We start from the raw sequence: 14,540 nt of genomic DNA, 5'->3' as shown, positions 1-14,540 counted from the left end.
ATTCTCTTGCCTCAGCCTCCCAGGTAGCTGGGAAGACAGGCAGGCACCACCATGACCAGCTAATTTTTGTATTTTTAGTAAGTCAGGGTTTTACCATGTTGGCCAGGCTTTGATCCGCCCACCTCAGCCTCCCAAAGTGCTGGGATTATAGGCATGAGCCACCGCGTCCAGCCTGCCTCCGGGCATTTTGTCTTTCTCCCTCTGTCCCCACTCTCACATCCCACCTCACATGCACAGAACCTATTCCCTCCACCCTTCTTCTGTGCTTATTCTTTGAAAAAGACACAACAAACCCATGTACACTCACGCTGGTGATAAGACTGTCACCTGCTCCCCAGCAAAGCCTAAGCTGTGGTCACTGTTACAAAGTCCTATGGAAGTCCACACTTTCTGATTTTTGTCTGTTAAATACCAACCAGTGTGTGTTAAAATACTTTGTTCATGGGCAGCCTCTGGGCCAAAAGACAGGGGAGAATGCCATGTGACAACAGAAGGTGGGAGGGACCTGTCAGAAGCCAAGGAATGCCAAAGGTGACCAGCAAACCACCAGAAGTTAGGCTGAGTCAAGGAAGGGTTTTCCCCTGCAGGTGTCAGAGGGAGCACGACCCTGCCAACACCTTGATTTTGGACTCCTGGGCTCCAGAACTGGGAGACAATAATTTATGTGGCTTTAAGCCATTCAGTTGGTGGTGTTTTGTCATGGCAGACCAGCAAACACACACAGATTTGGTACTTTATGTCCTCTGGCTGAAGGTCAGACTTTAAGAGGTCACAGGGAGGCATCTTTGTGTGCCATCTTGGAGGCCACCAGCTGGCAGGATGGCCCCAGTCACATGGCCTGCCATTGCAAGGGAGTCCCAGGGCATTCAGTCGTTGAGTGAGCGTGTGTCCCCAGGAGCCAGCAGAGCATCTGGCATCACAAAGAGATCCAGAAGTGAGTTTGAATTCTGTTTTCTTGGATGCCACAGCTCTCTCTAAGGACTCTGGCCCAGAGTCTATTGGAGACTCCCTGCTGAGCCAGAATAAAAGTGCAGAAAGTACTCCCCAATCGCTGCCACCCCTGAGCAAAGTAAGCCCACGGCGAGGGTGCTGGCTGGGACACTGCCTGGCTGCACATGGACTCCTGCCTTCAGAATTGGCTCAGGGCTTTCGATAACAGGATTTCAAGGAGAGTGGCTGGGTTTATGGAAGTAGGGCCTCTAGACTGATAGTGGCTGCTGCTTCTTAAAAACAAAAATCCTCTCTGAGCTACATTCTAACATCAAGTCAGCAGGCAGAACCATTTTAAGAGGACAGGGTAAGGGCGCGGTGGCTCACACCGGTAATCCCAGCACTTCGGGAGCCCGAGGCAGTTGGATCACTTGAGGTCAGGAGTTCGAGACCAGCCTGGCTAACATGGTGGAACCCCCCCCATCTCCACCAAAAATACAAAAATTAGCTGGGCATGGAGGCGTGTGCCTGTAATCCCAGCTACTTGGGAGGCTGAGGCAGGAGAATCGCTTGAACCCAGGAGGCAGAGGTTGTAGTGAGCTGAGATCGCACCATTGTACTCCAGCCTGGATGACAGAGCAAAACTCCATCTTTTTTTTTTTTTGAGACGTAGTTTCACTCTTGTCGCCCAGGCTGGAGTGCAGTGGCGTGATCTCGGCTCACTACAACCTCTGCCTCCCAGGTTCAAGTGATTCTCCTGCCTCAGCCTCCCCAGTAGCTGGGATTACAGGCGCCCGCCACCATGCCCAGCTAATTTTTTCTGTATTTTTAGTAGAGACGGGGTTTCACCATGTTGGCCAGGCTGGTCTTGAACTCCTGACCTCAGGTGATCTGTCCGCCTCGACCCCCCAAAGTGCTGGGATTACAGGCTTGAGCCACCGCGCCCGGCATAAAACTCCATCTTAAAACAAAACAAAACAAAAAAAAAAACAGGACAGGACAGATCTGTTGAGAGCTAGGGTCACAGGATCTAGAATCCGAGCAGGGTCTCAGGTTGCACGGAATCAGGAATCAGGCTGAATTATTCCTCAGAGTGGACACAGAAGAAACCCAGGGGGAAACCAAGTGCGGATATGTCGCTAAAGAGGGAGCCTGGCAGCCCCAGCAGAGCCACGTGGGCGGATCCCAGGCACAGGCAGAGCAGCAGCCGCAGGACTCGGAGGTTAGGCGGGCTCTGGAAGTGGGTGCCAGGCAGGGCGAGGCCCCGTGCACAGTAGAGAGTGCCAGTCAAAGCGAGTGCACTGGCGCCTTGTCCCTACAGGGGTTCTCATGTTGTGACCCGGGGCGGAGAGTTGGGCTAAAGAAGCAAGCTCAGGCCAGATTGGGAACAGTGGCTCACACCTGTAATTTCAGCACTTTGGGAGGTTGAGGTGGGAGGATCATTAGAGGCCAGAAGTTTAAGAGCAGCCTGGGCAACAGAGCAAGACCTTGTTTCTAGAAGAAATTTAAAAAATAATAATAATTAGCCAGGCGTGGTAGTGTGTGCCTGTAGTCCCAGCTACTCTGGAGGTTGAGGTGGGAGGATCGCTTGAGCCAGGAGTTAGAGGCTGCAGTGAGCCATGATCGTGCCACTGAACTTGAGACTGGGCAGCAGAGAGATCATCTCTAAAAAATAATAATAAAAAAAATAAGAAAATAAAGAAGCAGGCTAAGGCCGGAGAACAAGAGGAATAGGCCTCCTGTCTCCTCTGCATGACTCAAGAGGATTCTGCTCATGTCTTTCACAGGCAGAGTGGCCGGGTAAATAGATACAGGGTGCCCAGGGTGCTGAGAACGCAGGTCCACACATCTGGTTATCCTGCGTCTGGACTTTGCCCATGGAGCTTTCAGTCATGGCCTCCGGTAACTTGCACATCGGAAAGCTCACCCCTGACTTCAAGGCCCCTGCTGTGGTGGATGGAGCCTACAGGAGGTAAAGCTGTTGGACTACAGAGGGAAGCACGTGATCCTCTTTTTCCATCCTCTGGACTTCACTTTTTTTTATGAAACAGAGTCTGGGTCTGTTGCCCAAGCTGGAGTGCAGTGGCTCGATCTCGGCTTACTGCAACCTCTGCCTCCTGGGTTCAAGCGATTCTCCTGCCTCAGCCTCCCAAGTAGCTGGGATGCCCATGTGCCACCCCGCCCTGCTAATTTTGTATTTTTAGTAGAGATGGGATTTCACCATGTTGGTCAGGTCAGTCTTGAACTCCTGACCTCAGGTGATCTGCCAGCCTCGGCCTCCCAAAGTGCTGGGATTATAGGTGTGAGCCACTGAGCCTTGGACTTCACTTTTGTGTGCCCCCACAGAGATCATCGCATTCAGCGACTATGCTGAGGACTTCTGAAAGCTGCGAAGTGCTAGGGACCTCGGTGGACTCAGTTCACCCATCTGGCTTGGAGCAACACCCCCTGGAAGGAGGGAGGCAGGCTTGGACCCTCTGGACAACCCTCTGCTTGCTGACGTGACCTGAAGTGTGTCTGAGAAGTATGACGTGCCGAAAACAGACGAGGGCATTGGCTGCAGGGGCCTCTTCTTTTTTTTTTTTTTTGAGATGGAGTGGTCCAGGCTGGAGTGCAGTGGCGAGATCTCGGCTCACTGCAATCTCTGCCTCCCCAGTTCAAGCGATTCTCCTGCCTCAGCCTCCCGAGTAGCTGGGATTACGGGAGTGTGCCAGCACGCCTGGCTAATTTTTGTATTTTTAGTAGAGACGGGGTTTCTTGATGTCGGTCAGGCTGGTCTCAAACTCCCCACCTCAAGTGATCTGCCTGCCTTGGCCTCCCAAAGTGTTGGAATTACAGCTGTGAGCCACCACGCCTGGCCTGCAGGGGCCTCTTTATCATCCATGGCAAGGATGTCCTTCCCCAGATTGCTGTTAATGATTGGCCTGTGGGACACTTTGTGGATAAGGCCCTGCAGCTGGTCCAGGCCTTTCAGTACACAGATGAACACCTGGAAGTTTGTCCTGCTGGCTGGAAGCCTGGCAGTGACATGATCAAGCCCAGCGTGAATGACAGCAAGGAATACTTCTTCAAACACAACTAGGCTGGCTGATGGATCATGAGCTTGTGCCCCTACACGGGTGCCCTATGTTGACCCAGGAAAGGCCAGATCTGCCCCTCCAAACTCCACAGTCTGGGACCCTGAAAAGCTAGGCCAAGGCCTTCTCATGCCTCCAACTGGGAGCTGGTGAATAGTGACACCCTCCCCCAAACCCACCCAGCTGCACACAGGCCTAGAGAGGACCAATAAAGTATTAGGGACAGAAAATAAATAAATAAATAAATAAATAAATAAATAAATAAATAAATAAATTCAGTAAGTACAGGACGTCCAGTTAAATCTGAATTTCAGAGAAACAGTGAATAATTTACAATGTAAGTACGTACAAATACTCCACGGGAGGCCCGAGCATGGTGACTTGCACCTGTAATCCCAGCACTTTGGGAGGCTGAGGCAGAAGGATTGTTTGAACCAAGGAGTTAGAGACCAGCCTGGGCAACATAGAAAGACGCTATCTCTGAAAAACTTTAGAAATTAGCCAGGCATCGTGTTGTGCACCTGTAATCCCGGCTACACGAGAAGCTGAGGTGGGAAGATTGCTTGAGCCCAGGAGGTCGAGGCTGCAGTGAGTTGGGATTATGCCACTACACTCCAACCTGGGCAACAGAGTAAGGCCTTGTCTCAAAAAACAAAGGCAAAAATAAATAAATAAATAACTCAATCAAACCAACAGAAAAACAGATATTGCGTGGGACATATTTATATACTAAAACAATAAATGATTTCAATGTATGTCCTAAAAATTGCATGGGACATACTTATACTAAAAAATTCTTCACTACCTGGAATTCTGATATAACTGGGTATCCTGCGTTTTCATTTGCCAAATCTGGCAACCCTATCCCAGGCAACAAAGAAAGCACCTCAGCCGGGTGCAGTGGCTCACGCATGTAATCTGTCTCCAAAAAAAAAAAAGCACCTCCTTCAGCATCACAGTTTGCATTGACACTCAATAAATATCCACATCAAGGAGGAAAAAAAAGCCACTGGGCTGCAGAGAAGAGCAGGGTTATTGGAATCAGCAGAAACATGGTAAATTAAGCTCCTCTTCCTGCCTCAAGCATTTTGAAGGTCATAGTGATGACAACTCTCTAGAAACTCAACCCAAACAGCTCCTCGTTGCTCCAGACCAAACCCGAGGAAGTCTCGGGAGTTTTCAACTTCTCTTATAATTACTACCCGAAGGCACCATATTGAATGCAGCTTGGGATGCCAGCAGCGTGGTTTGGGACGAGGCCCAGTGCAGTTTTTCCCAGAGCTATTATAGGGAAGTAGTCATGAAACAAGACGGATGTGCTATGGTTGAGAACTGCAGAGCTGACCCAAAACATTTCTAATGTGTGGAACTAGCTGGCAAGCGGAGAGCCTGAGAAAACAAAAAGAGCTGCTTGGCTGCCTTGAAATGCCCAGATCCTCGAAGTGTGGCTTTTCCTCCTTGCTATTAGCTGTGTTCCAACAGGCAGAGAGCCAAGGGAGGGATTCCAGTGGGGGCCATCTTGGCAGGCGCACAGTTTGGCCTTGACAGCTTCATTTGGAGGGCAAGAGAGGGTGAGAAGGAGGGAGGGCCCTGGGGAATCGGGAGGCCAGAGGACAAGCCCTTACCTCTGTGGGGTGCCTCAGAGGGTCACCAAAGACACTCACATGTCATTTGTTTCTTGCAAAGACTGCCTGAAACAGGTACTGTTTTCTCCATTTTACAGATGGGGAAAGTGATGTTTCCAAAGTTATCTAGTGGCTCAGAATTCAAACTCAACACTTTTGTTTTGTTAAGAGAGGGTGTCTCACTATGTTGCCCAGGCTGGACTCGAATTCTTGGCCTCAAGCAATCCTCCCTCCTCAACCTCCCAAAGTGCTGGGATTACAGATGTGAGCCACTACTCCCAGCCTCAAATCTCTTTTATTTATACTTTTTAATATTTATAATAAATATATGTATACTTTTTAATTTATTTTTTGCATAGGTAATACATTCACATAGTTCAAAATCCCAAGTGTAGTTGGGGATATAGTGGAAATCCTGTCTCCCTGGGCCCCAGCTTCCTGCCTCTTCTCTGCAGAAGCCTTTGATGTTTTTCATGTCTTATGTAACCTTCCAGATTTTTTTTTTTTTTTTGAGACAGAGTCTTTCTCTGTCACCCAGGCTGGAGTGCAGTGGTACAGTCTCAGGCTGGAGTGCAGTGGTACAGTCTCAGCTCAACCTGCAACCTCTGCCTTTCAGGTTCAAGTGATTCTCCGGCCTCAGCCTCCCTAGAAGCTGGGATTACAGGTGCCCGCCATCACACCCAGCTAATTCTTTTGTATTTTTATTAGAGATGGGGTTTCTCCATGTTGGCCAGTTGGTCTTGAACTCCTGACCTCAGGTGATCTGCCCACCTTGGCCCCCCAAGTGCTGGGATTACAGGCGTGAGCCACCACACCCAGCCTATAGAGATTTTATAAATACATATTTTTCTGCTTTTCTTTTTTTAGACAGATGATATTTACTATACACACTACTCTGCTATTCTCACTTAAATCAAGCTCTTTCAGTCTTGATCTAGTGCTCCATCTTTTATTATTATTACTATTACTATTTTAGAGGCGGGGTCTCACTGTGTTGCCCAAGCTGGAGTGCAGTGGCACAATCATAGCCCACTGTAACCTCGAATTCCTGGGCTCAAGCGATCCTCCTGCCTCAGCCTCCTGAGTAGAGTAGCTAGGATTACAGCCATGTGCCACCATGCCAAGCTAATTTTCTTTAGAGACAAGGCCTTGCTATGTTGCCCAGAGCAGTCTCAAACTCCTGGGCTCTTGGCCTCTCAAAATGTTGGATTTTAGGATTATAGGCATGAGCCACTGCACCCGGACTGCTCTTTCTTACCAAAAAAAAAAAAAAAAAAGCATTTTCCCTTTAGAAAATATAGTGAATTTGATAAATACAAAAAAAGGTGGAAAGAATATTGTCTCTTGTCTTGCCCCTGAGAGCCACCGCTGTTAACCACTTGCTGTTTCACTCCAGGCTTTGTTCGTAAATGATTTTGTGTGGACTCTTTCTGCTATACCACAGTCACCTCTTGGGGCAGAACTAGGGACAGAAAGACAATGGGGCCAGGTGAGGTGGCTCACACCTGTAATCTCAAGAATTTTGGAGGCCAAGGTGAGAGAATCCCTTGAGTTCAGGAGTTCAAGACCAGGCTGGACAACATAGTGAAACCCTGTCTCTTTAAAAAAATAAAAAAATTAACTGGGCATGGTGGTGGACACCTGTAATTTTGGGGGGCTGAAGTGGGAGGATTGCTTGAGCCCAGGATGCCAAGGCTGCAGTGGGTCATGATGGTGCCACTGCACTCCAGCCTGGGCAACAGAGTGAGACCCTGTCTCAGGAAAAAAAAAAAAAGATGATGGGAAGAGAAGAAAGAAAGAAGCAAATTTGCCCAGCGGGTATGGGACTGACATGAGCCAGGAGAGGTCAGCTGAGAAAGTGGGTGGGTGTTTTATCCATCTTTTTGAGGACCTCTTTTTTTTTGAGCCCCTAGTACCTGCACTGTGAAAATAGAGATGCTAAGATAAAGCCAGGACTGGGCGTGGTGGTGCACACCTGTAATCCCAGCTACTCAGGAGGCAGAGTCTGGAGATAGAACCGGGGCCAGCGTGGTGGTGTACACCTGTGATCCCAGCTACTCAGGAGGCTGAGTCTGGAGTTAAAGCCAGGGCTGGGGGTGGTGGCACACACCTGTAATCCCAGCTACTCAGGAGGCTGAGTCTGGAGAATTGCTTGAACCCAGGAGGTGGAGGTTTCAGTGAGCGAAGATCGTGCTCCAGCCTGGGTGACAAAGTAAGACTCTGTCTCAAAAAACACATAAGTAAAAAATAAAAAATAAAACTGAGAGCAGAGGAAAAATGAAGGAACCGGCCGTTTCAACACTGTGACAGGTGCTAGGACAGACAGCGAGAAGCACAGCGCACTGACAAAGCCCGAGAAGGAGGTGGGAGTCAGAGAGGCCGCTGGGGGGCCGCCCAGAGCTGAGCCATGGTCACTAGGTGATGGGTGGAGTGGCATTCCTGCAGAAGGGATTGCAGAAGTAGAGACAGTTTGGTGCAGTGGAGCTGGGAAGGGCCAGGTGTGTAATATACAAGGAATTTTGACTTGATCCCAAGGGTAACATGAAGCTCTTGAAAGTTCCAAGGCAGGAAACTGACACGATTGGATTTGGACTTTGACAACAACCAAGTCTGGCTGCTGGGGGGAAACCCTTAGGAGTGGAGGGGGCGGAGGGGAGTCTGGAGATTGGAAAATTTGTTACGGGACTGTTGTATGTATCCCAGTGAGACAAGGTGGTGGTGTGAACTAAGGTTGCAGGGATGGAGGGACATGGGTGGATTCTTAAGAGGCTGCAGATATAAAATCGGTGACTGAGTGGGGATCAGAATGGCTCACACATGGAGGCCTGGGCATTTATTGACTCAAGATTCCTCACTGGCTCTCCTTTATCTACAAAGATTTAGGCTTCTTGGCTTGACATGGGGATCCTCAGTGACATCACTTCAACCTTGCTTTGTCATCTCTCTCTCTCTTTCCCTTCTCTACTTGTACTTGAAGCACATTGGAATTCAGTGATTCCCTGGACATGCTGTCCCTTCATCTCATGTCCCTCTCCCCACACCTGGGCTTCTGAAAGCATCTCCATCCTTCAAGCCCAGCCCAATGCCACATCTCTAAAGAAAGCCTTGGGAAGCCTGCCCTCCCCTCCTTCCCACTACTCTTTTGTAACGAATCTCCTAACAAGTTGCTTCTCCATCTGGGGAAATACTCACCACATTCTGCATTGTACTTTTTGTGGAGGAAAAAAAAAAGTACTTTTTGTGGCTTTTTTTTTTTTTTTTTTTGAGACGGAGTCTTATTTTGTTGCCCAGGTTGGAGTGCAGTGGCGCGATCTTGGCCCACTGCAATCTCTGCCTCTCAGGTCCAAGCGATTCTCTTGCCTCAGCCTCCAAAGTAGCTGGGATTACGGGCACACGACATCACACCCAGCTGCATTTTTGTATTTGTAGTAGAGATGGGGTTTCACCATGTTGGCCAGGCTGGTCTCAAACTCCTGACCTCAGGTGATCCACCTGCCTCAGCTGCCTACAGTGTTGGGATTACAGGCGTGAGCCATGGTGCCTGGCCAGCTGATTTTTACTACAAAGTTAAAGCCTCCTCCAAGGCTGACACCATACCTGTCTTTGAAGCTCAAAGAATGTTTGTCAAATTCAAATGAGCACTCCCAGAAAACCTAAATTCAGAGCCAAGAAGGTTTGTGAAATAAAAAAGAATCAGGTGGGCACAGGGGTTTAGCTGGGGAAATAGAGTAAAACCGTGAGAAGACCCCAAAGGCAGGAAGGACCAGCAAGGGTAGGGTTGGTGGTAAGGCCGTGACCTTGGGCACAGGATACAGGCTGATGCCCTGGTTTGAGGCACCAGCTGTGTGCTGTGGTCCTTAGGATCGTGAGGGCCTCCACCCAGAAGCAGAGACCTTGGATGCTGGTAGACCCCGAATAGCACAGAGGGGAGTGTGTGGAGTCAGACCCTAAGCCGCTGGGTTAGAGAACACAGAGGGTTCCTGAAACAGTGACATCCCATTATCTCCTTCCAGAATAAGAACCATGCCTCCTCCTCTAAACTTCCCTGAGCATTTGTTTGTTTGTTTGTTTTTAAGACATGGTCTTGCTTTGTCATCCAGGCTGGAGTGCATTAGTGCCATCGTGGCTCACTGCAGCCTTGAACCCCTGGGCTCACGCGATCTTCTTGCCTTACCCTCCCAAGTAATTCGGCCCACAGGTGTGTGCCACTCTACCTGGCTACAGTTCTGATTTTTTGTGGAGATGGGGTCTCACTATGTTGCCCAGGCTGCTCTCAAACTCCTGAGCGCGAGCCATCCTTCCACTTCAGCCTCCCAAAGTGCTGGGTGAGCTGGGTGTGAGCCATTGAACCTGGCTCCCTTACTATCAACTTTCACCACATGTAGGGCCCTGCAGTGACCACAGGTCAGGCTGCCACTGTCAGGAGCTCTCATAACTTAGCCTCAAAGCAAATCTTTCAGCTGAGCATCTCTCTTTCAAAATAGAGGTGGAGGAAGCAGATGAGGAAGAGAACTGCACTGAGAGGGTGTTCTAAGGACAATCCTGGCCTGAGTAGAGGTCTGATGTTCTGGGTGTCACCTTATGAGCCATCAGAAACTAAGGTAAACCTTTGTTCTTCTCAGATTGTACCTTCTGAACAGAGAAATGAAGGACCAATTAAGAGAAAAGAGACGTTCCACAAGATGCATTCTAGATAAGAAATCTAGGGACAGGTACAGTGGCTCATGCCTGTAAACTCAGCTCTTTGGGAGGCCAAGACAGGAGGATCGCTTGGGGCCAGGAGTTTGAGACCACCCTGGGCAACACTGACTGACTCCTGTCTCTACAAAAAAGATATTTTAAAAATTAGCCCAATGTGGTGGTGTGCACCTGTGGTCCCAGCTACTCAGGAGTCTGAGGCAGGACGATCACTTGAGCCCAGGAGTTTGAGGCTGCAGTGAGCTGTGATCACATCACTATACTCCAACCTGGGTGACAAAATGAGACCCTATCTCTAAAAAAATCAAAAAATTAAAAATTAATTTTTTTTTTCAAGACAGAGTCTCGCTTTGTTGCCTAGGCTGGAGTGCAGTGGTGCGATCTCAGCTCACTGCAGCCTCTGCCTCCTGGGGTCAAGCAATTCTCCTGCCTCAGCCCTTGAGTAGCTGGGATTACAGGCACATGCCACCACACCCAGCTAATTTTGTATTTTTAGTAGAGATAAGGTTTCCATGTTGGCCAGGCTGGTCTCAAACTCCTGACCTCTAATGATCCCCTGCCTCAGCCTCCCAAAGTGCTGGGATTACAGGCATGAGCCACTGTACCCGGCAAACATTTTAAATAATGCTTCCTAGCACTGTGGGTATTATATCACAGAGGCCAGAGGCAGCAACCGAGAGAATGTGGGATTCTGGAGTAGAGATGGGAACGATGGGAATGGAGGAAAGAATAAGACCGTGGCGAAGTGTCCCAAACCCTGCATGCATCAGACAACAGCAGTCTCTGAGCCCCATCCTTATGGCCAGGCACAGCTCAGGTCAGCGGGAACAAACAGTAAATAAATAACTGCTAAGATAAGGAACCCTGGGAGAAGAGGGGGCACCCATCAAGAGGGCGAGTTGAAGATACAAGAATGGGAAGGAATCCACAGCATGAGAGATGGCAAAATGAATACCCCTTCTATTGTAAGAAAGAGGAGGTGGTGTGAACCAGGCAGAAGCTGGTAGGACTGCAGGTTTGGGGGCTGGAAACAGAGGCATCTCCAAATAAGTGCTTCTCTGTGTGGCGTGTTCACTTTTCTCTAGTTCACATGAGACTCCTCCTGTGGCTTTGGTTGTTAGTGGAGCCCATTCACCCACGTTGCTGCACGTAGCTGGAGTTTATCTTTATTGTTTCCGATGAATACAATTTTCATTGTACCACTTATCCATTCTGCTGTTGATGGACATTTGAGTTCCTTCCAGTCTTGGGATATTTCAAATAATGCTGCTATGTATATTCTTTAATTTTTTTATGTGTTCTTAAATTTATCTTTATTAATTCTTTTTCTTTAGAGAGAAGGTTTTCCTCTGTTGCTCGGGCTAGAGTGCAGTGGCACCATCATAGCTCACTGTAACTTCAAACTGCTGGGCTCAAGCGATCCTCCCACCTCAGCCTCCTGAATAGCTGGGACTACAGGTAAGTGCCATGACACTCAACTAATTTTAAAATTTTGTAGAGATGGGGTCTACTATGTTGTCCAGGCTGCTCTTGAACTCCTGGATCTCAAGCGATCCTGCTGACTTGGCCTCCCAAACTGTTGTAATTACAGTTGTGAGCCATTGCACCTGGCTTATGTACATTCTTATACACCTCTTTTCATTGCTATGAGCATATTTTGTGGGGGTGTATATCTAGGAGTAGAATTGCTGAATCACAGGGTATGCACATTTTCAACTTTAGAAGACAGTGCCACATTGTTTCCTAAAGAGACTGTTCCAACTAACTCCCACCAGTAATGCGTGAAATTTTCAGTTGCTTCACTCCTCAAATAGCCTGTTTTTAAAATTCTAACCATTCTGGTGAGTGGGTAATGGTATTTCATTGTGATTTAAATTTTTATTTCCCCAATTACTAATGAAGTTGAGCATTATTTCATATGTTTATTGACCATCTGGATTTCTGCTTTTGTAAAATTCAGTCTCTTCCCAAATTTTCAATTGGGTTATCTGTCCTTTTCTTAATGATTTGTAGCAATTCTTTCAATATTCTTGGTATAATCCTTTTGTCAGTTACACCTGTTCTCAGCATCTTTTCCCAGTCTGTGGCGGGCTGGCCTTATTTATTTTGCTCATAGTGTCTTTTCATGATCAGAAGCCTTTAATTTTAATGTAGGTAAATGTATTGATCTTTTTTTTAAAAAGAGCATTAATGCAAGATCATGAAATTCTATATCATCCTCTAAGAGCTTTATCTGCCTATCACATTTTTTTCTACAGCCTCTCTAGGATCGACTTTTATGCATGGTGTTAGGTGGGGGACAAGTTTCTATTTTTTTTTTCCTTGTGGATGCCCAGTTATTCCAGGATCATTTATTTTAAAGTACATTTTTTCCCCACTTCTTTGCAGTGACACCTCTGTCAAGAATCAGCTGGGTGTGGTGGCTCACACCTGTAATCCCAGCACTTTGGGAGGCTGAGGTGGGCAGATCATGAGGTCAGGAGATCGAGACCATCCTGGCCAACATGGTGAAACCCCATCTCTACTAAAGATACAAACAATTAGCTGGGTGTGGTGGCACACACCTGTAGTCCCAGCAACTCTGGAGGCTGAGGCATGAGAATCGCTTGAACCCACGAGGCGGAGGTTGCAGCGAGCCAAGATCGCACCATTGCATTCCAGCCTGGCTGACAGTGCAAGACTCTGTCTCAAAAAAAAAGAAAAAAGGTATCAATGTCTATGTATTTAAGGATGTGTGTCTGGGCCCTCTATTCTGTTCTATTGCTGATTGTTAGACCATCACAGCATTGGCTTATTATTGTACAATTTTATGAGTCTCCATGCTTAGAAGAGTAACTCTTTCCATCTTGCTTTACTTCAAAGAGGGATCTTCTTTTCTTTTTTCTTTTCTTTTCTTTTTTTTTTTTTTTGAGATGGAGTTTCGCTCTTGTCACCCAGGCTGGAGTGCAGTGGCAAGATCTCGGCTCACTGCAACCTCCGCCTACCAGGTTCAAGGGATTCTTTTGCCTCAGTCTCCCGAGTAGCTGAGATTACAGATGCCTGCCACCACGCCCAGCTAATTTTTTGTATTTTTAGTAGAGATGGGGTTTCAACATGTTGGCCAGGCTAGTCTACAACTCCTGACTTCAGGTGATCCACCAGCCTCGGCTTCCCAAAGTACTGTGATTAGAGGAATGAGCCACCATACCTAGCCCTCTTTTGTTTTTGTTTTTTTAATTGAGACAGGGTCTCACTGTCACCCAGGCTGGACCACAGTGGTGCAACCGCAGCTCATTGCACCCTTGAATTCTTGGGCTCGAGAGATCCTCCTGCCTCAGACTCCTGAGTAGCTAGGACTATGGGCATGTGCCATCATGCCCAGCTAACTTAAAAAAAATATTTTGGCCGGGTGCGGTGGCTCACGCCTGTAATCCCAGCACTTTGGGAGTCCGAGGCAGGTGGATCACAAGATCAGGAGGTCAAGATCATCCTGGCCAACATGGTGAAACCCCATCTCTACTAAAAATACAAAAATTAGCTGGGCATGGCAGCACATGCCTGTAGTCCCAGCCACTTGGGAGGCTGAGGCAGGAGAATTGCTTGAACCTGGGAGGCGGAGACTGCAGTGAGCTGAGATCATGCCACTGCACTCCAGCCTGGGCGACAGAGCAAGACTCTATCTAAAAAAAAAAAAATCGTACAGACGGGGTCTCACTATGTTGCTCAGGCTGGTTTTGAAACCCTGAGCTCAAGTAATCTTCCTGCCTCGGCCTCCCACAGTGCTGGGATTACAGGTGCGAGTCACTGTTCCTGGCTGAGGGTCTCAATTGTTGTTGTATTTCATATAAATTTAAAAATCAGATTGTCAAAAGAAACTCTTGAGATAGAATAGCACTGCATCTATTCATCAATTTACGGATACCCATATCTTTACAATAGTGAGTTTTTCAGTTCTTAAGCATGGCATATCTCTCTCCATTTATTTAGCTGTTTTTAGTTTCCTGAAAAGCTATTTTATAGTTCTCTATATAGGGATCTTACTCATGTTTTATAAGATTTATTTTTAGGTACTTTATATTTTTCATATCACTGTAAGTGGTATTCTATTTCAAATCATTTAACCACCATTTATAACGAAATTTTTGTATACTGACTTTGTATTCAGCAACTTACTGATTTTAACAAGTTCTCTGTAAATCTTTTTTTTTTTTTTTTTTTTTTTTTTGGGGGG

At 47.5% G+C, this 14,540-nt stretch overlaps 1 pseudogene; it reads left to right on the top strand.

The window, feature by feature from the left end:
- Positions 1-2,822: 2,822 nt before the first annotated feature.
- Positions 2,823-4,012, top strand: LOC108542606 (peroxiredoxin-2-like; annotated as a pseudogene).
- Positions 4,013-14,540: the final 10,528 nt, after the last annotated feature.

This window comes from Rhinopithecus bieti, unplaced genomic scaffold (assembly GCF_001698545.2).
Source record: "Rhinopithecus bieti isolate Rb0 unplaced genomic scaffold, ASM169854v2 scaffold_23507, whole genome shotgun sequence".
In the NCBI taxonomy this organism is placed as follows: domain Eukaryota; kingdom Metazoa; phylum Chordata; class Mammalia; order Primates; family Cercopithecidae; genus Rhinopithecus; species Rhinopithecus bieti.
Note: the sequence above shows the minus strand (reverse complement) of the source record. Positions and strands in the feature narration are given on the sequence as shown.